The sequence below is a fragment of the Mixophyes fleayi genome, chromosome 1, assembly GCF_038048845.1.
Source record: "Mixophyes fleayi isolate aMixFle1 chromosome 1, aMixFle1.hap1, whole genome shotgun sequence".
NCBI classification, from domain to species: Eukaryota; Metazoa; Chordata; class Amphibia; order Anura; family Limnodynastidae; genus Mixophyes; species Mixophyes fleayi.
The window spans coordinates 99,108,085-99,135,830 of record NC_134402.1 but is presented as its reverse complement, the minus strand read 5'-3'; positions in this window follow the sequence as shown (position 1 = coordinate 99,135,830).

Here is a 27,746-nt window from a genome sequence, read left to right as displayed (position 1 = left end):
ATTTAGCCTTTACTACCCCTCCCACGGGGGGAAGGGGGGATGATGGAAGTTAACTGACTTCACTATTCTAATTTTTTTGTCAAATAATGTCAGTATAGCAAATTTCAGGTCAATTGGTTGAGCCCTTTCTGAGAAAATAGTTTTTTCCACACACACACTAACACACGCCGCTACACATGTGTGTTCATGAGGTAAAATTACCTCACAAAAATGAGTTTGACCCCTCAACTCGTAAATTTAGCCTTTACTACCTCTCCCATGGGGGGAAGGGGGGATGATGGAAGTTAACTGACTTCACTATTCTAATTTTTTTGTCAAATAATGTCAGTATACCAAATTTCAGGTCAATTGGATGAGTCCTTTCTGAGAAAATAGTTTTTTCCACACACACACTAACACACGCCGCTACACATGTGTGTTCATGAGGTAAAATTACCTCACAAAAATGAGTTTGACCCCTCAACTCGTAAATTTAGCCTTTACTACCTCTCCCATGGGGGGAAGGGGGGATGATGGAAGTTAACTGACTTCACTATTCTAATTTTTTTGTCAAATAATGTCAGTATACCAAATTTCAGGTCAATTGGATGAGTCCTTTCTGAGAAAATAGTTTTTTCCACACACACTAACACACGCCGCTAGGCTTTTACTTTTATATATTAGATATTAGATAATGCTAAGAATTTAGTAGGTCAGTGTATAACTCCGCCCAGCAGGTGGCGCTGCAGCTTGTTTTTTTTTCTCCACACACAGACTAACACACGCCGCTAGGCTTATATATATTAGATACAAGTTAACCCGTGCATGATACTCATGCATTCTAGTCAAATCAAGCTATTTAAGGTGTTAAAAAGGTTCTTGTCATGCATTTGGGCCATAGCCCAGGCCTCCTCAGGGAAAGAGCGTTACTTCCCGACGCAAGCGCCCTTTTTTAACGTGGTTTTGTCAACATGTCACCACCTCATCATTTTTCTCCATCACCTCATCCTCCATCTTTATCGCCACATCTATCCAGATGTCTATCCAGACACAGGGATCTCTCTCAGCGGTCCTGAGTATCACACTCCTCTCGCTCTGTCACCCCCGGCAACCACCAACCACTCCCAACTGTCACCCCCGGCAACCACCAACCACTCCCAACTGTCACCCCCGGCAACCACCAACCACTCCCAACTGTCACTTCTCCTTCAAGAAATATATATATATATTTTTTTAAAATCTTTATAAACACTTTTAACAATTGACAAATTAAATTAGCAAATTAAAAACATTTTAGTATACAAAATTTCAGCCCTTTCTGAGTTTTTTTCCCCACACACACTAAGAATTTAGTAGGTCAGTGTATAACTCCGCCCAGCAGGTGGCGCTGCAGCTTGGTTTTCTTTTTTCCACACACAGACACACGCCACTAGGCTATTATATTATATATATATATATATATATATATATATATATATATATATATATATATATATATAAGAAATAAAAAAAGAGGTTTGTTTGTTGGAGAATATCTTCCACAGCTCTCAAGGTAAAGGTGCCAAATCTTACATAGTTATTTAGTACCAAAAAAGAAACTTATTATAGCCCATAACATCAATTCAATAATGCGACAAAGCGAGAGAGCCACATATATTGAAAATATAATTTTTAGTTGGACACAATTATTGGAATGCTGGAAGGAAACCTCGCCACAGCACAACATAATGACAAAGCAACAAATGTTATTTTCTAAATAGCGTTTTTGATCTATTTACAATATAATGTCCAAATAAATAAAAAATGCTACACATTACAAATCGAACCTGCGCAATGCCAAATGACCCTATATATATATATATATATATATATATATATATATATATATATATATGCACGTTTATTTACAATAAATAGATGGCCTTATTCATTAAGGAAAGTAGGAAAGTAAAGCAAAAATATGAGTGACTTTGCACCTTGGCAAAACATGTTGCACTGCGAGGGGTGCAAATTAGTTTATTATTTTGCACATAAGGAAAATACTGGCTGTTTTTTCATGTAGGACGCAAATACTTATTTTTACGATGACATTAAAAGTTGATCTAGAACATGCCCTACCCCAACTATAAATCTGTCCTCACATTTTAAATTTACTTCTCCCTCCAATGCAACATGGTTTTGCCAAGGTTCAAATTTACTCATATATATGCTTTACTTTCCCTAATGAGTCAGACCCAAAAAGATAGTATAACCCCAAACGTTCTTCCTGCTGGATAAAGGCACCTGGAGTGAGCAGCAGTTTCTAGGGTGTCTTTCCAGTAAAAGTGAGTTGTTACAAGTAGGATCCCTACATTTTTCATCCTCCAGACATCCTCAGGAGATATAGTCCAACATGTGAGCAAACAGAGAATGTATTGCTTTTTTATTTTTTAATGTTTTTATTACATTGGGTGAAATGCATTTATAAATGTGCTTTCCTATATACTGTATAAAGTAAAGCTGGAGCTATAGACCAAGGCTTGATGTTCTGCATGTTCTCATTCTTCCTTGCTGGGAATCTGCGATATGAGACGTCATTTAGAAAGTGCAAAAATAAAAAACTGGCAGTAAAACAATTCTTTTTGCATAAACACACCTGTTTATCCACCTCAATCATACATAAGTACACGCTAACATGCTGCTTTTTTGTGTGGAAGTGTTAGTTCGCCCAAAAATACTTGTTGGAGAAAGTAACAATGTCTATAAAGTCCTTCTTGCCTGTTGCCAGTTTAGGAGTACCACCTTCATTAATGCCAATTTTTGTGTTCTTCTCTTAAAATACTGCTGAGCAAAAGTGTATGGATGCTACACAATATATCCCATTGAAAGTATAGAACATGCCTCAGAGCAGTTGGAAAATCAATTGCTTTTGCAGGGACAAAAAGGCTGGGAAAGCCCTCCTTGCTGGACCTTCTCCATACATATATCTTGTTTTCATAATCTGTTCCCACAAAGAATATCTAATTTTTCATAGGTTGTAGTGACAATAAACACAAAATATACCCTTTATACAGGATCATAAATGCTAAGTATTAGGATGGGGAAACAGACTAGGTAAAAAGACTCTCAGTGCAACGTAGAATAGGTACAACATTGGTTATCATTAGAGCAAGATATCTACTTTAAAAAGGGTCTGCTTGAGTTGGCTCTGTTTGCTACCAACATATTAATACAAATTGAGAATCTTGGGGCCAGTTATTGACAGCTTTCGACAACCGTGTATCTAACATATTCCATACCTCCCAACTTTACAAGTTGGGAAATTGGGACAATGTGTGTGCAGCACACTCATGAGAAGGGGCCTGGTCATGTGGCACAGAGGCAGCTAAAAGTAATGCTAGTAGCTAAAAGTAATCTCCTGCTACCTCCAGTACTTTGGTTCTTAGATAAGATATAAAAAAATCTCCCATTCCAGGCTGAAAGGGACATAGTTAAGAAGGTTGTTTAATGCAAATCTACAAACCGGCATCCAAAAACCTCTAACTATATAACAATGTGCTAGATCAGAATCTTCCCTGCCACATCTGCTAAAATTCCAATTTTAAGCTTACGATGTGGAGATAAATATTCTATGTGAAATATATTTTAAAACGATTCAGTATACATACTGGATAGCATGAGCTTACAGGACATCTCAAGGACCCGTAAGAGGTCTTTAATTGTTAAGGAGGGGAGAATAAAAAGCCAGCATTCCATTCCTGTGGTGGAAGAGGAGTGGTCAATAGGAGCATGTAGGAAATTATAGTGTAAGGAGATTAAGTTAAGATTTAACCATGGCAGAACTGAGGAATTTATCTACTGAATTATTCCAGTACAGATCAGAAACTGTTATAATCACTGAACGGACATAATGTTTGGCTTGAAGAAATGCTAACAGGTAGGCCTCCACTACCGGATATTTTGCTATTACCTCACTAAATATCAAGGGGCGGCTGCCCAGTTTATGAATCAGACAATCAGTTGTCTTTATCCCCCTATTTTACAAATAGATAAAGGGTAGGTTGTCGCACCACTCTGGAATTCAGGATTCAATACCAGTGGTAAATGTACCGATTTTTGTGCATTAAGTCCCACTTTATAACGGATTATATTCCACAGTTTCCTACTGGACCTTAACAATGGGTTCTCTTTTTGTTCCTGCGTGATCTCCTTGACTTGAAAATGTAAAAAGCCAAAATATATGTTGGTCAGAAAACGTCATTAATCAGTGAGGAGGTGTATGTGTAACTATCCTGAAGCCTGTCCCTAAGAAATTGCGCCTCCCCGGCGCACATTAATCAAGAAAACCTTAGTGGGATCAGAATAGAGGTAGCAAAGCTGTCCTATGAAATCAGCATCAAATGCTCTATATTCTAGGGCACTAAATAGATGGGACCATAATACAGCGTCAAAAGCTTTTTGTGTCTGTAAACTCAATAAATTGTTTTGCGTTACCATTTGCAATCTAGAAGCAACCACCACCACAATGGCTGTATGCTGTCACAAAACTTACCTGTTCCACACTCCTGTGCTGCTGATTCCTCTGCATCTGTGTACAGCTCAGCACTTCCTGGTTCGGGGGGGGGGGGGGGGGGGTCACATGATCGTGATCACTTGTGGCGTCTGGCTTTCCATGTGTACCCTTGTAATACATTTGGATGTTTCCCTGTGTATGATGTATTGGCTTGTAAGACCTCTGCTTCAGGACATCCATTCGGCTGCCTGTGTCCCTGTGTATCCGACCTGGCTATTCATACCGACCACCCTGCTGTCTATGCTACTGTGTATCCTACCCTGCTATCCATACCGACTACTCTGCTGTCTATCGTCCAGTGTATCTGACCCAGCATGTTTCTGATTACTGTTTTGGACTGTCCTGTGTGCGGCGTCTCTTCACTGATTACATGGATTCTTCTGTGTGTACTGTATCTTCAGCTAATTAATCCTACTTACCTCGCTGTACATCTCTACCGCTACAGAGTCTGGTCTCCTTAATCCATCACCTTTCACATCAGAGGGCTAACCTATGTGCGGCAACCTGCGAAGCTACAGCAGCAAATTCCATCCAGCCTTGCAGCGGTTCTCAGTGTAGACCGGGGGGTTCGTTAGACTCTACATCTTGGGAAGGCCTGCGCTAACTCTGACTGATAGAAATTCCCCATGAACATAATACCTGGAAGCCCCAGACTGAGTAACTCCCCCTGACAAAGCCTAATTGGTGAAAAATAAGGTCAGGCAAAATAGCTTGCATCTAATCCACCATTATTTTGGCAAGCAATTTACAGTCCATGTTTAAGAGAGTGATAGGATGGTAGTAATCCATCAATTGTGGATCTTTATTAGGTCTGAGAAGTAATATAGTTTGGGCCCCATTGAAGCCAAGGAGTGGGGTACCACTCCTATAGATGGCTGTTTAGAGTTTTGCTAGAAGAGGGGCCAAATTAAGATCTTAAAAAAGGAGATTTGCCTGCTTTCAGACCTTTAATAGATTTAGCTATTTCCTCCAAAGTAATCTCCCCTACCAAAGCCTCCTGTTGGGATGATGATTGCGTAGGTAATTTTTCTGTAGTGAAACGATGGGCCTGCATATCCTCATCAATGTGTCTACAAGCATATAGAGCGGAATAATAGTTCTAAATCCCTCCAAGGATATCTTTTGATTTGTTGACTAGAGTTTGTGTGATGTAACTCCTAATGGCTGTAATGTGTGTACATTTTCATCAAGGTTTTGACATGGTTGCCAATAATTTGTCTGCCCTGTTATCCCACCGTTAATATATATGCTTGGACAATTCAAAGTTACAATTAGTTTGGGAGGTAATTATTTTTTTTAGCAAAGGGGGCACTGTAAACGTATGTAATACGAAAGGAAGCGCTATTCACTATTAGACACTCAAGGGGACACATATTTTGAATTCCCCAGTACCCAACATCCAGGGGTACCAGGAGGGTCCAATGCTACTTGTCATTTGGCTAGACATCACTAGGTGCTCTCTCTAGAGGACTAAGGCCGATGCTAAGTAGCACTGCCTGTAAATTAAATTAAGGGGTCTTTTTTCTTAACAAATTCCATTTGTTTTTACAAACTGACAGGAAAGATAATTCCGTTATTGGAGATTGAGCTATCTAACCTCTCAGAACCACCTCTATTTTCTGGCGTTTTATTTGCTGATTTGCAAAACAGCTGCTTAATACATGTCACACTTGGTATTCTTATCATGGCTAAAAGTCAGTATGATGATTTGTAATGTGACCCTTTTGAAACAGCACTTTTTCTGTGGTTTTCTATCAGTTCTCTCTTTCATACATCTACAGTTTTCAAACTGCACAAAAATATTGCTAAATATTTTTCAAAAACCGCTGCTTGATACATTTCCCTCTGAGTTCAAATCGATGCAAAGTTTTGCTATTTTATGTTTTTGTTTTTTTTATCAAGGTACTGAAAGCCATTTATGAAGCTGCAAGAATGTAAGACTGGGGTGCACAGACTTGTGCACAAATTGTCTAGTTGTTTGTTGTGTGCATACATTGGGACATATCCATGTTAGGGACACACATAGGGGGGTTTTCTATTGCCCATAAATCCCCAATAGATGGGACCCGCAACCCCAGCGCCATGTGAAGCCAAAGTTTATCACTACCCCTGAGTTTGCAGGTGCATGGACTCAGATAGAGCTGCTGCTATTGAATAACTATGATTTGCAGCATGTGCTGGTAGTATATTTAGCAATAGAATGTCATTGTTGTTAGCGTGTGGAAGTATCATGTGTTGGTTGCACTCTGTGTAGAACTAGTATAGAGTATTGATGGTATTCCTAATATAGTAACATGTGGTAGTTGTGTTAGTCTGTGTGATGTGCAAGTGTTGGTATTAGTGTCTGGCATTAGTATGTGATCAGCAATATACAACGCCCCTTTTGTTACATACAATATTTCACCATTCATAAAAAGTTAAGCCCAACCTCAGCCAATTACAAGACCCTTGCTCATTCAAGGTCCCAGCAAATCACTACTTTCAATGGAGTCATGGAAAATCCAATATGGAACAGGCTGGTGTCATGTTGCACTTTACACTGCTGTCCCTCATAAAATACTTTCCTAAATTGGAACCTCCATATGATCAGTGATACCATGTGGAGGCGTCCATTAAATTTGCAGTGGGAAGGTTTGAAGTACAGGACAAAAATCGCCACAAACTCCCTCCAAGTGTATAGAGCAGAATTAGCCAACAAGTTCTTGTAAAAGGTTGTGTTATCCATTAAAGATCCCATTGATGAAATTATCATGCACACAGAATTTTGTACATGCACCTCTACACATGACCTGTGCATTGTGCTACCTACAATCACATTGGGCCCCCAACATTAAATAATTACAACATTTAAATTGCTCTTCTAAAGTTCTACTTGTTTATGTCATAAATAAATCATACAAGTGAGATTTGAACTGTCTTCATGTAAATGTCACATTCGTGTTTTTAATGTTTTGTTAGACCGGGAGAACTGTACCTATAAAAATCAAGCTGTTTTGTGAGCGAAAAAAGCTCTGCAGCCACCCACTACAGTGGTAGCATGCCCTAAATGTGCTATCTTATGTCCTTGAAAGTCTTTTAAAAATCTCATTCTGCAATACAAAGGGCTAGATTTATTAAACTGCGGTTTTGAGCAAGTGGAGATGTTGCCTATAGTAACCAATCAGATTCTAGTTATCATTTATTTAGTACATTCTACAAAATGACAACTAGAATCTGATTGGTTGCTATAGGCAACATCTCCACTTTTTCAATCCCGCAGTTTAGTAAATATACCCCAAAGTCTTGTTTGTGCATTTGGGTGCAACTGCCTTTATCAAGGTAAGTCCTGATCTGACCAGCTTCTTCCAGATGAGGGAGCTAAAAGTTTCCCACCTGTAGTCAAGATTACCTTGCCTGCTAATCCATGCAGTTTCTGATACAAATGGGCGCACAAAACAACATAGATGTAGTTGAATGATATCACATGAAAGCAGATGTGGTGCAAACCTGCGGTTTTGCTGCTTCATAAGTCATCCCTTAAATACTAGTTCACCTTAGGCTCAATAATGCAGGTAAAATGAGACAGGCATGAATCCGAAATGCAAAAAAAATAATTTAAGTTTAGATAAATGCTAAGCTTTGAGAGGAAAACTGTATCTGCCAAAAATGTTAGAACATGCTTATGTGTAAAAATAGAAACTGTATGTGAATTTCTATTTTGGTATTTTTTTCACATTGAATTTCTGTTCCCTATTAACCATTTTTGTAACTTCTGTACAAGAAAACTATATACAATTCTGCTTCTAGTGAAGAAGATACTAACTGTGGCCTTTTCATATTACTATCTCATATAAGGAAAAACACAAATGGTGACTGCATGTCACTATGGCTCAATAATTAAAATCCTTTATTAATTTCAACAAACTTGTATATCACATGTAGCTTAAAAATATAGGGCCTGATTAACAGCTGGATGTCAATCCAACTCCATGTAGCAAAAATGCCTTTGTTGTACTGCGCATGCAAAAAAAAAAAAAAAGGTGCAACTTGGAGATATGAACAACTTGTGCCCCCTACACCTTGAGAGGCGGATTGGGGGCATGCAAGCATAAGGGACTTACAACGAGGCCATGCACTCGTTATGTATGTGTAGCATGTCTCCAGGAGATGGCTGCTTCCAAAGTCGTTTTGTAACGTTATGTTTTGATGATGGCGATGTAATACAAAGAGTCAAAGAAATTTAAAAAAAGATTAAAAAATGTTGCCATCCCCCGACAAAATACATGAGCTAGTTGCACCAACCAGCACTGTGCTTAATTGCACTGGCGTCCTTCCTGATACCCCTGCGCACATCGGTATTCAACAAAGAGCAGATGTAAAAAAACATCACAGTCATGAGCAAAAGATTTGAGAATGACACAAATATTATTTTTCACAAAGTCTGCTGCCTCAGTTTTTATAATGGCAATTTGCATATACTCCAGAATGTCATAAAGACTGATCAGATGATTTGCAATTAATTTCAAAGTCCCTCTTTGCCATTACAATGAACTTTATCCCAAAAACAACATTTCCACTGCATTTCAGCCCTGCCACAAAAGAACCAGCTGACATCAGGTCAATGATTCTTTCATTAACACAGGTGAGAGTGTTGATGAGGACAAGGCTGGAGATCACTCTGTCTTACTGATTGAGTTAGAATAACAGACTGTAAGCTTTAAAAAGAGGGTGGTGCTTGAAATCATTGTTCTTCCTCTGTTAACCTTGGTTATCTGCAAGGAAACACGTGCAGTCATCATTGCTTTGCACAAAAAGGGCTTCACAGGCAAGGATATTGCTGCTAGTATTGCACCTAAATCTACCATTTATCGGCACATCAAGAACTTCAAGGAGATAGGTTCAATAGTTGTGAAGAAGGCTTCAGGGCGCCCAGCAAGTGCCATAACCGTATCCTAAAGTTGATTCAGCTGCGGGATCGGGGCACCAACAGTGCAGAGCTTGCTCAGGAATGGCAGCAGGCAGGTGTGAGTGCATCTGCATGCACAGTGAGATGAAGAATTTTGAAGGATGGCCTGGTTTCAAGAAGGCCAGCAAAGAAGCCACTTCTCTCCATGAAAAATATCAGGGACAGACTGATATCATGCAAATGGTACAGGGATTGGACTGCTGAGGTCTGGGGTAAAGTAATTTTCTTTGATGAATCCCCTTTCAGATTGTTTGGGGTATCTGGAAAAACACTTGTCTGGAGAAGGAAAGGCGAGCACTATCATCAGTCCTGTGTCATGCCAACAGTAAAGCATCCTGAGACCATTCATGTGTGGGGTTGTTTCTCAGCCAAGGGAGTGTGCTCACTCACAATTTTGCCTAAGAACACAGCCATAAGTAAAGAATGGTACCAAAACATCCTCCAAGAGCAACTTCTCCCAACCTTCCAAGAACAGTTTGGTGATGAACAATGCTTTTCCAGCATGATGGAGCACCTTGCCATAAGGCAAAAGTGATAACTAAGTGGCTCGGGGATCAAAACATCGAAATTTTGGGTCCATGGTCAGGAAACTCCCCAGACCTTAATCCCATTGAGTACTTGTGGTCAATTCTCAAGAGGAGGGTGGACAAACAAAAACCCACACATTCTGACAAACTCAATGCATTGATTAGGCAAGAATGGGCAGCCATCAGTCAGTACATGTCCCAGAAGTTGATTGACAGCATGCCAGGGCAAATTGCAGAGGTCTTAAAAAAAAAAGGTTAAACACTGCAAATATTGACTCTGCGCATAAACTTAATGTAGTTGTCAATAAAAGCCTTTGACACATATGAAATGCTTGTCATTTTACTTCAGTATACCATAGCAACATCTAACAAAAAGGTCTAAAAACACTGAAGCAGCAAACTTTGTGAAAACCAATACTTGTGTCATTCTCTAAACTTTTGGCCATGACTATAGGTCCACTCTGCTTTAACAGACACTACACTGCATGACATATCCGATACATATGTGGAATATAAAGTCACAAATGCACAGAAAAACCCCAGCTATTAAATTAATGTCACCCTTTAATAGTATTGTCATTAATGACAAAACATTAAAAATTGTAAAAAAAATATTTTTTTTTCTCTACCCCACCCTATAAAATACTTTTATTAGGATGTTACTAATGTCTACTGTGCTTAAAATGTGTTTTTTGCTCTTGCTACAAACACATGTTCTAGCATTCATACATGACTGTCATCACTAGTAATTGGCACTTACACCAGACCCGTAGCTTGTGCAAATGATATGACAGAATAACACCCTTACGTACATTGACTACGTGCATAGTCCCTCTTCTGCCTCTTAAATCATAAGCTGTAATAAGAGACCTTTGTGCTCGAAGAGGAATTGGACGTTGCTACGTTCTCTGGAGTGTAGTTTGATTCTGGGCATGCACAGACCGACTTTACGCAAAATATTAAACAGCTCAGAATTTACATACCTTAATGAATCAGGCCCTGATTGTGTAATTTTTTTTTAAATAGTGATCCAATTCTTTTTCTTTCCATTTTCTTGAAGTCCTAAATCCATAATGTGTCCTCCACCGTGCAGTAATCCAAAAGTAGTCCAACAGGAAAAAAAAACCCTTATGCAGCATAAAATGAAAAGGTGGAAATCCAATCAGAATGTCCAGCCTCTGATAGGTTGGAATGTGAGAAGATTCATATACTTGGCTATTTGAGTTTTGTGGTCTATGAATGAACTGTATCATATCATTCATTCATTTATGTTTGGGCCACAAAATTGAAAAATCAAAATCAGGTCCATAATATCTAAAGTGCTGTAACAGCACAGATAAAGTATTCAATTATTTAGTACTCTTAAGGTATGTGGTATGTACAAACTAATGTGGGGCATGCACTGCACTGCATTCAAGTTTATGTGGACCTGCATTCAGATATGAATAATTTCATATGAATAATTTTCACTTTCACTATGAATAATGCTTTAGTTATACTTGCTGGATGAATCCTAAATAAACTCGGTTAATTTTTGGTCCTTACAGCAGTCCAGTGAGTATAGACAAAATGATAATCAGAGATCAGTTGGTCACTAATTTAAGGTCCCCATACGGCAACGCACCACAGGTGAATGTATAATTGCTCATGAGATCAATTTCTTGGTGACATATATGGAAGCTACAACTATCCAGTCATAAATGTGCAGTGTTCTAATATGCCCATTTGACACCGGCCTTATTAGAGTCATTAATTCCAAAATCACCGTTTTTAAGGTTGAAAGAAAGTCTTGGAGTATCACAAATGCATATAAATTGTTCCATACCATGATAGAAACTATCATGTCTGACAATGAATATGTTGTTGCATAGATCACCTATTGTTATTTGTGAGCAGTCATATTAGGCTTTCAGGAAATCCTTTCAGTATTTTTGAACAGGTATCAAAGCTGGGATCTTATTATGCATTGGAGTGGGAATAATAATTTGATGCCATAGTGAAAAGGGGCGAGATATATATTAAACAGGACATAAGTGGGAGAATAAGTGTTTGAACAGCTAATTGTACGGATTCCTTCCAACAAGATTGCTATCTGTATTGATGCAATGCAACAATGTGAATGCTGAAAACTAATTAGTTCATTATTTCCTCTGAGATTTATGAGTCTCAACAACACACATATTATGATCTTGCATATCTTAATGAGTTAATTGTCTTCCCAATAATCACAGCAGATTAAGCACAAGTCATATTGTGTAATTTGTATTTTTCTTTGGATTCTCTAGAGCATAACTACCTACAACACCATTAAAATAGAGATGTTTTTCCCATTTCCTGTTTGATTTTGCAAATTACTTAAATGTAATGATGCATAGTTCTGTTATTTTGTAATATTTTTGTCTAAGATGGTTTAGCCAGTGAGGCTAAAGTAAGGAATTGGCAATGCAATTGTAAGGAGGCTGGCATGGGACCCTCCCGGTCGTCCGGAACCAGGTAAGTTCCCCCTGGTGTGTCCCTGGCTCTGCTGACATCAGCGACAGCAAATCAGAAGAGATTTGCTGCCGACCAATGGGTGGTTCGGGATGGTGAGTGAATCAGGGCTCACCCCTGGCCATTGAAATCTTTGTGGCAGCGGCAAGCCAATCTGGGCTTCCTGCACAACTGTGCAGTGCTCGCACGGCAGCTGGTATTTAAATTGCAGTGCCCAGCGCCATTTCACTAGTTCGTTGGCAGTGAGCAAGGAGAGAGTATATCATGGGACATCCAGAGCGGTGGATCAAGCAAGAAGACCCAGAAGTAAGGAAAGCAGCTGCGGACACCCCAAGAGACAGCCAGAGCCAGTTAGGGCCCTTGTTGGCGGCACCTGTCCCAGGTCTGTGCCTGCACTCTCCATACACTCTTCTCGCCACACTTGGGTTCGTGGTCACATAATTCGGTTAAGGCTGTAGGCCTGTGGGTTGTTCAGTCTATAGGCCTGTGGGCACAGTAGGTTCAAGCTATAGGCCTGTGGCACAATAGGTTCAAGCTATAGCAGGAATGTTCACACTGTGCTCACTGTATGAAATTACTACAGCAGCAGCTGGACCAAGGTATCCTTCCTTGAGCAGCTGATCTAATACAATTCAGAGTATACCATCTGTGCTCATAGTAATAATCATAAGAACCAAATAGAAAATGAAATATTATGAGGAATGACAAAATCTCATGTAGTTCTCATATGAACAAAATCTTTAGTTTGTGTGCACCAATATATCAAAAGAAATAAATGCTAATTAGGATGGCATGTAGGCACAAATAAGACCTGATATACAGAAAATATCTAACATCAATATATATTATAAAGGTCTAAAATGGTTAATGTACCAAAAGAAAAAAGTACTTCATATGGCCAATGTGCCCAATGTGGCCAATGTGGACATAATTCTAGGATCAATGATTTCAACAATTCCAACAATTCAAACGTAGGCAGGGTAGCGAATTGTGTAAAAACAAAACAAAACACTATACAAATGTTTTCCCTCTGATCATGACCTATGTTTGAGCTCTATATTTTTTCCCCTTTTTTTGTATAGTGTTTTGTTTTTTAATGGAATGTATTATTGTTTTTATACATTAAAGCTTTTTAATTAGTATTGGTATCGGATTCATCACTTGGTACCATACATCCACATATTCTGATTCAGTCCACTAGGCCAGTCTTTTTATGCCTTTAGTTTTATGGAATTGATTGGTCTTTCTGACCACCTCTCTTTGTCTATTCTGAGGTTTATGGACACTTGGTTTTGCGTCTTTCCATGAGATATATGAACACACCACGTGAACTCATTGCCCTACTTGCTAAGGAACATTGATAGCCAGCCTACACTGGAATTGTTGAGATCATTGATCCTAGGATTATGTCCACATTGGCCATATCAAGTACTTTTTTCTTTTGGGACATTAACCATTTTAGACCTTTATAATATATATTGATGTTAGATATTTTATGTATATCAGGACTTATTGGTGCCTACATGCCATCCTAATTAGTATTTATTTTTTTTGGTATATTGGTGCACACAAAAAAGTGTGGTAGGCACATTTGAGCAGGGAGCTGGCTCTGTGGCGTGGTTGTGTGTTGCGTTGCCACTGTTTCTAGGTTCCAAGTAGCAGCGTACAGACGGCTATCGAGGGGAGGTGACCGTGTTCCCTGTGAATACTATTTTCCGATTTCATTTCTCTTTTGGTAGAGCCCTCACCCATACAATATTGAGTAGGGTATTTGGGAGGGATATTCCCTTTCCCGAATATCCGTAGTCCCACGCCCAGGCCTAGAGCAAATTGAGGGGACAGTGATCGGGTTAGAGTGAAGAGTCTCTACTCCTAGCCGTCAAATCGTACACTTCCTTTCCTTCTAACTGTATCACTGCCTCCCAGTAATTTGTCTGATTTCCGTCCTAGACCGAGGTGTTGTGGGAAGCGGTGTTGGTGGGTCTGTGCGAACCATATGTGGGCCAATCATGGACAAGGTAGGACATCTGTGTGCTTCTGTCGTTCCCAGCAGATGCTACATTATATTAAAAAATGATAATAAATCTAAAGTCCTTTTCCATAATGTACACTACTTTTTTATCCAAAGGATATCATGTTCTTCACAAACAAAAGGTACAACATTAGCCCGTTAGTCTGGGTGCCTTACCCCTCCATGAGCAGCTTCTTTATTTGTCCAGGATCCTACCATTCTTCATTCCTTCAAGAGCTATTCGGTTATCTGTCTGATATGCTGTTGGAAATATAAAATGTTCTTTAAATTCCTTATCTTTCCCTCTCACTTTGCCCTATTCCACTGCATCAGGTCTGCTTTTATAGTTCTTATATTCTGCAAAATTGTAAACTTTTTATTTCTAATATGGGGAGAAAAAAAAGAAATACACTTCTGGGAAGACTTCCCTTCCAAGTCTGATTAATTGTCCCTCCCATATTCTCTGATTTTGCTCCAGTTGTAGTTCACCTGTTTCTGAAATGAATAGTTATTCTTCATGTGTCTCTGTCAAATACCTCATTTTAAAAACTATCACTTGCCTACCATTTACCAGGTTTTGCAAACAAATTTCACAATTTATCACTGGGTGTTATTAGGACACTTGAGATTGCCCTACCTTTTTATATTATTTTTATTTAACTCCTCAGATGTATCCCTACATTTGGGGAACTTCTTATTTTTACATTTCTCTGTCCCTACTACCAATATCTTGCTTCTTTCCTTTCAAATGATGACTTATCTAACATTTGAGGAGGAGAAGTCTGGGAATAAAGTTGCTTCTGGTATACTGTGGAGATAGAAATAACTATGAGCATACATAATAAACTATTTTATCTCAATAATTTGAGAATATGCAGTGTGGAGAGTATATACCTCCCTGACAAGTAAAATGTTATCCTTCTAAGGAGATAAAAGTTTACTCTAATCAGCTATCTTTGGAGCTGTTAATTTACCCATGCATGGCTGCACTAATTAGGATAACCTTTTTAAATGTTAGACCTTTTCCTAAAGTAATTTAAAGGGGCAAATTTCAATACTAAAAATGTTTAGTAATTAAGACTTCTGGATTGTGGATCCAGGTATCCACTACTGCTTTTATTTACAACTACTACCTGATTGGCCTATTTTCAACCAAATGTTAATACATCAAAATAACCTAGCATGTTTTAAAGTTCTTTTACTTAATTAACTATCAATGTTATCATTTAAACCACTCTTTTATTGTTATGGGAATTATCCCTCACCCTGTTTGTGGTACCTATAAGAGTTACCTTTAAATCTTTATTTACCATTAGCAATAGGAAAAATGTATATTGCACAGACATCATTTTCATTACTTAACTTCTAATGCGTTTGTTACATTTCTAAAATCCTTACCTTACACCTCTGTCATGCAGGGATTTCTTAATTTATAGGTGGAAAAAAATTAAACCACCTGTACACCCCTCTTTCAGGTCTCAGGACTGATAATACACCTGCTACCACCTGAGAATACCGATAAAGGAATAGTTGTCAATGCAGTTAAACCATTTGCAGAAATATGAGTTTTGTTATATAGATTCACTGTGTAACACTAAGCAAGTGTAAGCACTCTAATCAATGCTACAAGAGACACATCTGTGCAGAATAATAATAAGATAAAAGGTTAGAATAAAAAACATCACAGTCAAAGGTAATAACATACCCGGACTGATCCACATGTATACATTTATGTCTCTATATAAATGACTAATGCTGACATATATATATATATTTATGCATGACAAAAAACTCCACAAACACCTATTTAAACTACAGTTACCACCCCACCTAAACAAATGATATTGTACAAAAAAAATGTTTAAATAATAACACTCTCACTGGTTATTTATTAGCCAAAATAGCCAATACATACACAAACAAATATTCACATAGAAAAGTCCAAAGTTCATACTCAAACAAGAAAATTATGAATGCAAAATATTAGATATCCAAATAGTGGTATGTACTTATTCTCCAAAGAAACAGAAATAAAACACAATAGTGCAATATTGCTGCAAATAAATCACAGTATGTAGATCTAGACACCAGTGCTTTGAAAAGAAGCGCTTTTCACAGGTGAAGATCCACAGTACACACTGTGGTAATAGCACCCACATGGTACACATATTGAAAGGCATTTCAACAAAATTCTATAGAGAACCTCTCTGTTAATAAGGTGTGTCACATAAACATGATGGAGAATAAGCAGAATGTGGCATGATTATACCCTTTAGGATTTCTTGACAATAAAAAATATGCTATATACTCACATTAAAATAAAAAACAGTTAACATAAACCATCAAATTTGGATATACCCCCTTTCTAGTTTAGCAGATCTCCCTAATGAATGTGGAATTCTCAGATGGTAGAATCTACAAAGAAGCATCTTGATTTTCTATATCTTCTTTTTATGTTGTGAAGTCTGGCTTTAGATAGAAAACCGATCCATCCGCAATGTCCCCAGTCTCAAGACGTTGATGCATTTCAACCTATCCAGAGATTTTTCAAGGCGATATGAAGGAGGGGGTCATTTCCAAAAATTGATAGTCCCACGAAAATTCCACTAGTAAGTCTTAGTTACTTAAAAACAATCAAAAGCGACCTATTCAATAAAACAATAATATTATTATTAAAGGCATTCATCCCAAATTCATTTGCATTGAATATAAAAGCAGAAGAACAAAATTATATTCTAAACAAACTGGAAGCAGACACATGTCAATATACAATTATGGTAAACAATCATTAACTGTCAGATCTACACACCATAGAAGTGAGTTACATACATTGTTCAAAGGATGAAGAAAGCATTTTGGTCAACTGACAAACAGGTACAAGTTGGCCTTCAGGCACAAGGTCGAACAGTTTCAATTCACACCATCCATCACCAAATCAATGAAAGGGAATAATATGGTAGGCAGCTGTGAAAGCAACATAAGAAAGCCTGACTGGAGTTTGCCAAAACCCACCTGAACAAGCCAAATTCATTCTGGGAGAATGTCCTGTGGACAGCTGAGACCAAATTAGAGCTTTTGGGTAAAGCACTTCATCCCTATGTTTACAGAAAGCAAAATGCAAAGAACACATTTACTACAGTCAAACATGGAGGGGGTTTATAATTATATGGAGGTGAATATCACACCAATAACACCAGAATATATTGGTAACAGAATACAAATTCTGTCTATAGTGTTTATATAAGGAACACAACTTAGTAATAATTTACCAGTCTTTCCAGCCCGTATTAATGTCTATTGGCATTGTGCTCTCTTAATACAGATTTGAGATGGAACATGTGTAAATATAGTTATTTGTAAATGATCTATTTCCTCCAAAATAAGTAATAGGGCAAGAGCTATCCATAAAATTAAGAGAAAGGCAGAAATGATCATAAAAAAGACATTGGATAGTGGTAAAATATGTAATGTTAGTGCACACATCTGTATTTGTTTGTAATAAAAGGGTATCAGCATACAATCTTTTAAGAAAATTATCGATAATAAGTTATTTACTGTCTAAAGATATCGATTTAGTGAAAGATAAAGAGGATAATACATTAACTTTAAATGACAAGGATAATACTTTTATATCTAATCCATATGAAAGGGTGCTTTGTTAACGTTTTGGAATATTTGTACGATTTGTACACTTAAGTAATAAATAAAAAGCACAGTTTAATCTTGCTAGAATTTAAAGGAATGTCCTCAAAACTCTGCAGGCCAATTGTTGCTAAACCAGCCGATAAGAGGATTTGTGATCTACATGAAGGGTCATGAAAAGTAAATATTTAGGCAACTTAATGTTACAGATATCTAACAAAAATGAGAAAAGATCCTACAGATGATATAAGGAATATAGGGATAATGGATTACCTGACGAGGAAGAAATTAAATACCTCAGCAATACTAAATATTCATAATCCTTAAACACCAGTTATATATGTACTAGCCATGGTCCATAAAGAGGTCTATAACCCCCCCATGTAGACCCATAGGGCAGGGACAAAGGCTATTACCACCAATTTGTCAGAATTTATTATTATATACACCCACTAGTCATAAAAAACAAAATGAATCTCAAGGATACAACAGATATTTTAAATAAATTAGAAGATTTAAATTGGGAACAGGATTTTGTTTTAGTTATAGTTTTTGTCAGCTTATTGTAAACAATAATCAATCATTATTTAGGACTAAGGACTATCAATTAATTTCTTTGGAAATCTGATTATGACAAACATTTTAGATTCTTTTTTAGAAGAAGATATCAATTTCGTACTAATGAATAATTATTTTTAGTTTAAAAATTGCTGTTATATACATAAAATCGCTAATGCGTTGCATACTAGGTTCTCCCCCAGCTATGCTAATTTCATTCTAGGAAGATGCCTCAGCGTGAGAAGTTCATCCCTATAGGGTAAACCTAGCGTTGGAACATTGTTAGTGTATTCTTTGTATGGAAGGGTGACATGAAAGCCCTATCTGATTTTTGCTCTTATCTCATACAAAATTGCTTTCACATTCTCTTCCCATTTGAGATTAGCAAGGTTTCAGTTAATTTTTTAGATCTCACTAAATATGTCAAAAAATGGTGGTCCGTATTTCAAAACGTATAGAAAACCAATGGATTAAAATTTTTATATACAAGAGACCAGTGAACACCATCATGAATGGCTAAGTAATGTTCCTTTGGGCCAATTTAGAAAGTTAAAAAGAAATTGCATGGAATTTGGGATATTTGAGGCACAAATTGAAAAGATGAAAGAACAGTTTGTTGAAAGGGGTTACTCTGAAAATCTGCTGGGAAAATCGATAAATGACTTCCAGAAAATAGAGAGACAATGTCTTCTATTTCCTAAAGATAAAAAAGAAATAGGGAAGACCGGAGTGACAGAATGGGCCATTTTACACAATACAATTCTCAATATATAAGCATAGAAAAGGTTTTCTCTTAGTAGAGATTGGATAATATTGAGGGAAGATCCTATTTTAGCTCCAGATAAAATCTAAGTTTATATATAGAAGAGCTCCAAATTTGAAAGATACATTAGTGAAGAGTGCCCTGTCTGACACTAAATAAATGGAACAAATAAAACATCTGGATGTCATTGATGTGGTCTATGTGTAGCATAATAGTACATTTTCAGCCAATGGACAAACATATGCCATAAAACATTTTATAACATGTCACAGTACAAATGTAGTATAGTCCTTGGACTGTAAATGTGGGACATTTTTATGTGGGTTGTACATAATGTCCTCTTAAAGTGCAGCTAGCTGAACATTTGATATATATGAAAAAAGCTATAGAGCACCATTGAGTCCAACCACATTTTTAATGAAAACATAATTTTTCGGCAAAGTTTATAAAAGATTTTTGGGGTATAGAAGTTGCAGAAATAGGGTCAACTGTAGTTTAGCTAAAACAGAGATAAGATCGACCCACAGGTTAGGAACCTTATTGACAAACGGTCTTGAGTTAAACTGGTTTTTAGATTAAATATCTCCATGTTCATTTCTCCAGACAAGATAAATCCCCATTACTTGGAACAATATGAGGGCTTTAGAAGGTAGGCATACGTGCTCTTAGAGGGTATATATATATATATATATATATATATATATATATATATACATGTTCTAAAATGTTTGATCAGTAGTGTATAAATATGTGTACATATACTGTATACTCTGATTAGCCAAAACATTAAAACCACTGACAAATGAAGTGAATAACACTCAATACAATTGCAGGTGGTGGGATTTATTGGTCAGAAAGTAAACAGTCAGTTGATGCAGAGTTGTAACTAGTAGGGATGTGCACCTGCCACTTTTGGTGTCTCGTGTTTTGTGTTTTGGATTCGAATTTGCTTGAGGTTTTGGGTTCGGATTTGTTTCGCAAAACACCTGACGAAAGGTTTTGGTTCGGATTTAAGGTTTTGGATTCGGATTTATTTTGAAAAAAACATAAAAAATGTTAAAATCAAGTTTTTGGATTTATTTTCACTCCTACGCTATTATTAACCTCAATAACATTCAATAACAATGATTCTTTTTTTTATAATTCTTTTTTTTTTATTTTTTTTATAACTTTTTTTAAAAATTTTTATAATTTGGGAATAATGGGGAAATAACAATGGACTTAGAAGGACAGAGCACGGACACAGCACCACTGGACTGAGCAGAACGCAGAACGCAGCACAGCACGAGATATAGCAGGACAGAGGACCACCTAACACAACCTCCCTCTACCCTGATCAATGCCCGAGTGAAGATGGCGGCGGCTAGCGGGGAATTTATAGAATACGAGTATCGCGAGATCCGACAGCGGGATTATGACTCAGAGCCTCGGTTTCAGTTTTGCAATTGGCGGGAATACCCGGATCTGTCTCGGATCCGGCTCGGATCGGCATCGTTCGGGTGGGCTCGGATTTCAGATATCCGAGCCCGCTCATCTCTAGTAACTAGGCAGGTGCGGGCGGTGTCGTAGCCCATGGCGCAAGCCCAAGGGGGCGTAGCAGCCGCCCGCTACCTGGCTCTGTATCTACAGACTTTCACTTTCGCAGTGGAATGCATGTGCGTTTCACTGACAGGAAGTTCGGCATTTGGAACGCAAACTTGCATTCCACTGCGAAAGTAAAAGGTTGAAGAAAACACGCAGCATCTCTGCGTCACTGAGTGAATGGAGCGGGAGATGTCCAGGGGAGGACCCAGGTACGCGAGTACTATCACTGTTGTCCGTTGATGGGACTGAACCTAATCCTAAGAAGACCCTGCACCAGGATACAATAATAGGGACATTTAGGGTAAGACTTACAAGCTATTCTTTCTATTATGATCATCAGTTTCCAGCGCTACCAGCGCATTCTGTCAAAGAGCTTTAAACATTGTGCCGATTCCATCATTGTCTCTACTTTTTTCTTTATGCATGAATGGATTTTGAATATACATTTACATTTGTGACAATTTCTCCTTTTACTTTAGCTTGTTTGCGCACTCTTACTGTTTTATCTGATTTTATTATATATGAGGTGCTGCATTACATTTATCCAGTGAGAGCGCCTGTGTCCTTTGCTGTTTTATCTTAATGATCCATCTGAGTTTAGTGATCCCGTTTTCTGTGCTTAAGCTGTGCTCACCATTGACTGATGCACCATATGCAGATCTTAAACCCTCTGTGAGTATGTACTGGGGGTCCTGGCATTGTCCTGCAGGACCTTAGAAAAAGGCCCCTATTGTTTATTACAAGGGTCCCTCATACAGCCAGTGATGTCTCTGATGTATAGACCTACAGTGCCGTAACTATTTTATTGTGTGTATATATATATATATATATATATCTATATCATGCATTTGCAAATATGTGTAACAGAATTCTTTCAGTAAAGTGTTAGCCACACCCCCACATTAGGTTGGCCACACCCACTTGGCAAATGTCACTCCCGCTTAAATGTCTAGCTACGGCACTGAGTTGATGTGTTGGAAGCAGGAAAAATGAGCAACCTTAAGGATTTGAGCGACCTTGACAATGGCCACATTGTGATGGCTAGGCGACTGGGTTGGAGCATCTCCGAAATTACAGATATTGTGGGGTGTTCCCAGTATACATTGGTTAGTACCTACCAGAAGTGGTCCAAGGAAGGATAACTGGTGAACCGGGGACATGATCATGGGCTCCCAAGGCTCATTGATGCATGTGTGGAGTGATGCTAGCCCATCTGGTCCAATCCCACTGAAGAGGTCCTGTACCACAAATTCCTGATAAAGTTAATGCTGACTATGATAGAAAGGTATATTTAAAAGAATTATTGCCACGCTAGTGTATGTTTTAATGACTGTTACTCATTAATACAATTCCTTTACATTTATTATCTATTATTTTTATTCTTTTAGGTACTGTTCCTGACTTTCTATCCCGGAACAGGCTGAGGTGCCTCCAACCAGCAAAATTCCACACATCAAACAAAGAGAGACACAAGTGCTGGTTATAAATGGTGCACACACAGTCCTTATATTTTTTTTAAATCATTGGTGTGTTTGACATGTGTCCCTTTAATTACATTACAATTTTAAATTTTTATTTCTAAATAAAGTAAAAAGATTTTTGTTATAACAGCAAAATATTTGTGCAATAATGTGAATAAAGTGATTTAAAATTGCTGTATTTGCTTCACAATCTCTTTTATTAGTTCAGAGCTCCCATAAATCTAGATCAGGAATTGAAAGTATATTATTAATCATTTCCCAAAGTTCATTTAAACTATACTATAGTGTTTAATAGCAACAGGCCATCTGAAGTTACTAATAGATAGATTGTATCAGTATATTTCTCTGTGTTAACAAAAATCTTTTTATTTTATTTATAAATAAAAGTTACATTTTAATGTAACAAAAGGGATACATGTCAAACACACCAATGATTTAAAAAATATAAGGTCTGTGTGTGCACCATTTATAACTCTTTTTGTTTGATGTGTGATAGAAAGATATCAGAACACACAGTGGATCGCAGCTTGCTCCATATGGGTGCTGCATAGCCGGAGACCGGTCAGAGTGTCCATGCTAACCCCTGTCCACCACCAAAAGTGACTACAATGAGCACGTAGGCATCATTACTGGACCATGGAGTAATGGAAGAAGGTGGCCTGGTCTGATGAGCCACTTTTCTCTTTTAGATCATTGTGGACGGCCGGAGCGTGTGCATCATTTAACTGGAGTAAGAAATGGCACCAGGATACACTATGGGAATAAGTCAAGGCGACGGAGCAGTGTGATGTTCTGGGCAAAATCCTGGCATTCATGTTGATGTTACTGTGATACATACCACCTACCTAAACATTGTGCAAGTACATCCCTTGATGGAAACTATATTCTCTGATGGCAGTGGTCTTATTCAGCAGGATAATGTGCCCTGCCACAAGGCAAAAATTGTTCAGGGATGGATTGACGAACATGGCAAAGAGTTCAAGATGTTGACTTGGCCTCCAAATTCTAAATAACTCAACCTGATTGAGCATCTGTGGGATGTGCTGGAAGAACAACTACAGGCCATGGATGCCCCACCTCACAACTTATAGGACTCAAAGGGTCCGCTGCCAATGTCTTGGGGACAGATACCACAGAACACCTTCAGAGATCTTTTGGAATACATGCCTCAATGGGTCAGAACTGATTTGGCAACACAAGGGCCACCAACACTATATTAGGCAGGTGGTTTTATTGTTGTGGGTGATTGGCATGTGTGTGTTGGCGTGTGTGTGTTGTGGCTGATTGGCTCCATGGAGTTTAAGCCTAGAGACTGTGTTGGACATTCCACGATCCTACCGTCTTGTTCTTTTTCTCAAAAGTAGTTCTGACATGGGCAGCAGGGGCAGCACGGTGGCTCAGTGGTTAACACTTCTGCCTTACAGCACTGGGGTCATGAGTTTGATTCCCGACCATGGCCTTATCTGTTTGGAGTTTGTATGTTCTCCACGTGTTTGCGTGGGTTTTTTCTGGGTGCTCCGGTTTCCTCCCACACTCCAAAAACATACTAGTAGATTAATTGGCTGCTATCAAATTGACCCTAGTCTCTCTCTCTCTCTCTCTCTGTGTTAGGGAATTTAGACTGTAAGCTTCAATGGGGCAGGGACTGATGTGAGTGAGTTCTCTGTACAGCTCTGCTGATTTAGTGGCGCTATAATATAAATAAATGGTGATGATGATGATGGCATAGCCTGGAGCAATGTTTGGTTCATTATCTAGGATGACACCCTGACTAATTAGGTGTATTGCATTGCACTGCAAAATGCTGAGGTATCCCTTTTGTTCCAAGTTGCCAGTCACTCTGTGCAAGTCATTGAGTGTGGATCCAGTAAAAGAATCCCAGACTATCACATTTCCTCCTCCATGTTTGACAGTTGGTGTCATACACTGAGGAGCCATCCTTTCGCCTAGCCAATGAGGTACAAAAGATGAATCGAAGATTTAAATTTAAAATCATCAGTCCATAAGACCTTCTTCCAACCTTCAGTAGTCCACTAGCGGTGATTCATGGCCCAGAGCTACCTGCATTTTTTTTCCTTTAAAATGTTCCTAATTGGAATCTGATCCTGATTATGCTGCAATTAAAAAAGCACAATATCATACGTAGCCTAAGTCCGATGTTGACAATTCCTCTTATGCTACATATTGGCTGCAATTATCTGTTCTTATAATCTAGGCTCTATAATGTAAAATATAATGAAAAGAGGTATTGAACCAAAAAAATACATTATAACTGAGCTCAATAAATAGTTCACATTAGAATTGTTGGGTTGCTGCATCTTCTTAGTTAGTACAACACATCACAAATTTACTTATTGATACACGTCAATACACATTTATTGATGTACAGTAGTACACAATCAACATCACATATTCAATGATGTACAGAAATACCCATCTAGTATCTGGTTTGAAACACGATGGAATAAACAATGAATTCAATCAAATTTAATTTCCCAGAAGTATTAAACACTTACATCAAATATCTCATTCTCCCATAAGACCCATATAGTGGAAACCTGTCTTTTTCATTTAAATCCAACATACATATTTAATTGTTAAAAAGCAATTAGACACCTGACACACAATTAAAACATTGACAGTAGCTCTTCATCTTGCGTTTGTTACCGTCATGTATTCTCTTATATTATGATTTATTAGGATGTAAGTTTATAATCATAGGACAATCATTGGTTTCAGCAGGTTTATATATTTATTGTGACAACTACTGTGCTACAGTTGTTTTATTAAGTTAATAATAAATTGCTTCTTCATTGATGCACAGCAATACACAACCACCAGCACTCAATCAGTGATGCTTAGCAGTATATAAACAGCAGATGAACTGACGCAGGAGAGGACAGGGTTTGAGAACAAGATTGTTATGCAGGAGGATATGTTCGAAGGGAGGATGATTATAGAATGAAGATGCATAAAAATTGGATGAGATGAGAATGACATTTAGTAGGAAGTGAAAGATTAAGGTTTCCATTGGCACAAGCTATGTCTTTCCCTCAAGACATACGTTGTCTATAGAAAATCATCATACCCTGTCAAAATCATTACCTTTACATCATGGAAATTTAAATAAATTAAATCAAGCTTTTTCCAGCTGCATTTACACATTATGATCCTCAACATCATAATGAAAATAACATAAACAAAAATTCTTAACAATTATTATAATTTCTAAAGTATTGGTTCGGATAAGTGATTATACATTTAGGGCCTGATTCATTAAGGATCTTAAATTAAGAAGTTTCTTATTTAAGTCTCCTGGACAAAACCATGTTACAATGCAAGGGGTGCAAATTAGTTTTCTATTTTGCACATAAGTTAAATGCTGTCTATTTTTCATGTAGCACACAAATATCAACTCTAAATTTCAGTGTACAAATAAGCTATCAAGTATTTGTGTGCTACATGAAAAAACAGACAGTATTTAACTTATGTGTAAAATAGAATACTAATTTTCACCCCTTCCATTGTAACATGGTTTTGTCCAGGAGACTTAAATAAGAAACTTCTTAATTTAAGATCCTTAATGAATCAGGCCCTTAGAGTAACCATTATAAACTTGCTTAGGTACAACCAATGATCTTCCAGATCACACAACAGGCTAATTGGCCACTGCCAATGGTTTTTATCTCTTAAGAATAAAACCGTCTGTTCCTTGAGGATTCCACTACTAGTGCATGGTAAGACAAATAATTCACCATGGTTAAAAATGTGCTTTCAAAAGGGCTTCAGGATAAAGTTGTGGAAAAGCACAAGTTAGGAGAAGGATACAAACAGTTTTCAAAGACTTTTATGCTCCCTCTGAGTACCGTTCAAATCATTATTAAGAAGTGGAAAGTGTATGGCACCACCAATACCTTGTCTAGATCTGGCCATCCCTCCAACTGGATGATAGAGCTAGGAGCATATTGATTAGGGGAGCTACCAAGAGGCCAATGGCAACATTGAAGGACTTACAAGTCTTTATGGCTGAGATAATTTGGTCTGTGCATGTGGCAACTATCTCAGAAGCTTTACACAAAGATTCCCTGTATGGCAGGAAGTCAAGAAAGAAGCCTCTCCTGAAAAAGTGTCAAACTCAGTCTCTTTTGCACTTTACAAAAAAAACACTTGCAAGCTTGTGAAGCCATGTGGCAAAAAGTTATATGAGAACAAGAAACAACTTTTTGGATTAAACTTCCAGTGCTATGTTTGGTGCAAACAAACACAGCACACCACTCAAAACCAAATACCTACTGTAAAGCATGGTGGTGGCAACATGTTGTGGGTTTGCTTTTCTTATGCAATGTCTGGGTGATTGGTCAAGATTGAAGGGAAGATGGATGCTGACAAGTACACCCAAATTCTTGCGGCCCACTGCAAGAGAGATGAAGATGGTCCACCTTCCAGCATAACAATGACCCAAACATACTGTCAAGAAAATAATGCAGCGGCTTAAAAAGGAAGGTGAATGTCCTTGACTGGCCAAGTGAGACCACTGACCTAAATCTGATAGAAAATCTTGATAGACTTGAAGAGAGCAGTCCATCGTGGCTCACCACAGAGTTTGACTGAACTTGAAAAATTCAGCAGGGAAGAATGAACAAATGTTCCCCAATCTGGGTGCACAAAACTGGCAGAGACATACAAACAGATTTATTGCTGTAATTACAGCAAAGGGTGGCTCTATAAGGTATTACATCTAATCACTTTTCCAACCCTGTTATTCTAGTTCTTTATTTTTTCTTCATTTTTAGAACTGTTGCATTTTTTGTTAGTTGAATATTTTAAGGTGAAATGCGTAAATAAAGCTGGAAAAGGTTTTGTCACGAGCCGAGCGCGGCGGTACGCCACATCCTGGCGTGATCTAGCAGCCAGGCGCGTGCTCTATTTCTATGGTCTGTTTTTATTCTTTGGGATTATCCTTGTTGCATAGATGCAGGAGGGTGTAGTGACATCCTCCAACTCCAGGGGGAGCTCTCATATTATTTAAACTGGTTCATTTATATTTTTATACATGCTTCCTGGTTATGTTATTACCTATGCTAGTTCCCAGCTAGTAATTAATTAGCAGCCTCCTGAGGCTCATTGTCAGCCCTGTCCTCCTCCTTTCTGATTTGTCCATCATAGTATTTAAGGCAGTGAGGACTGGGCCTCACTGCTGGTTATAGGTCCTGC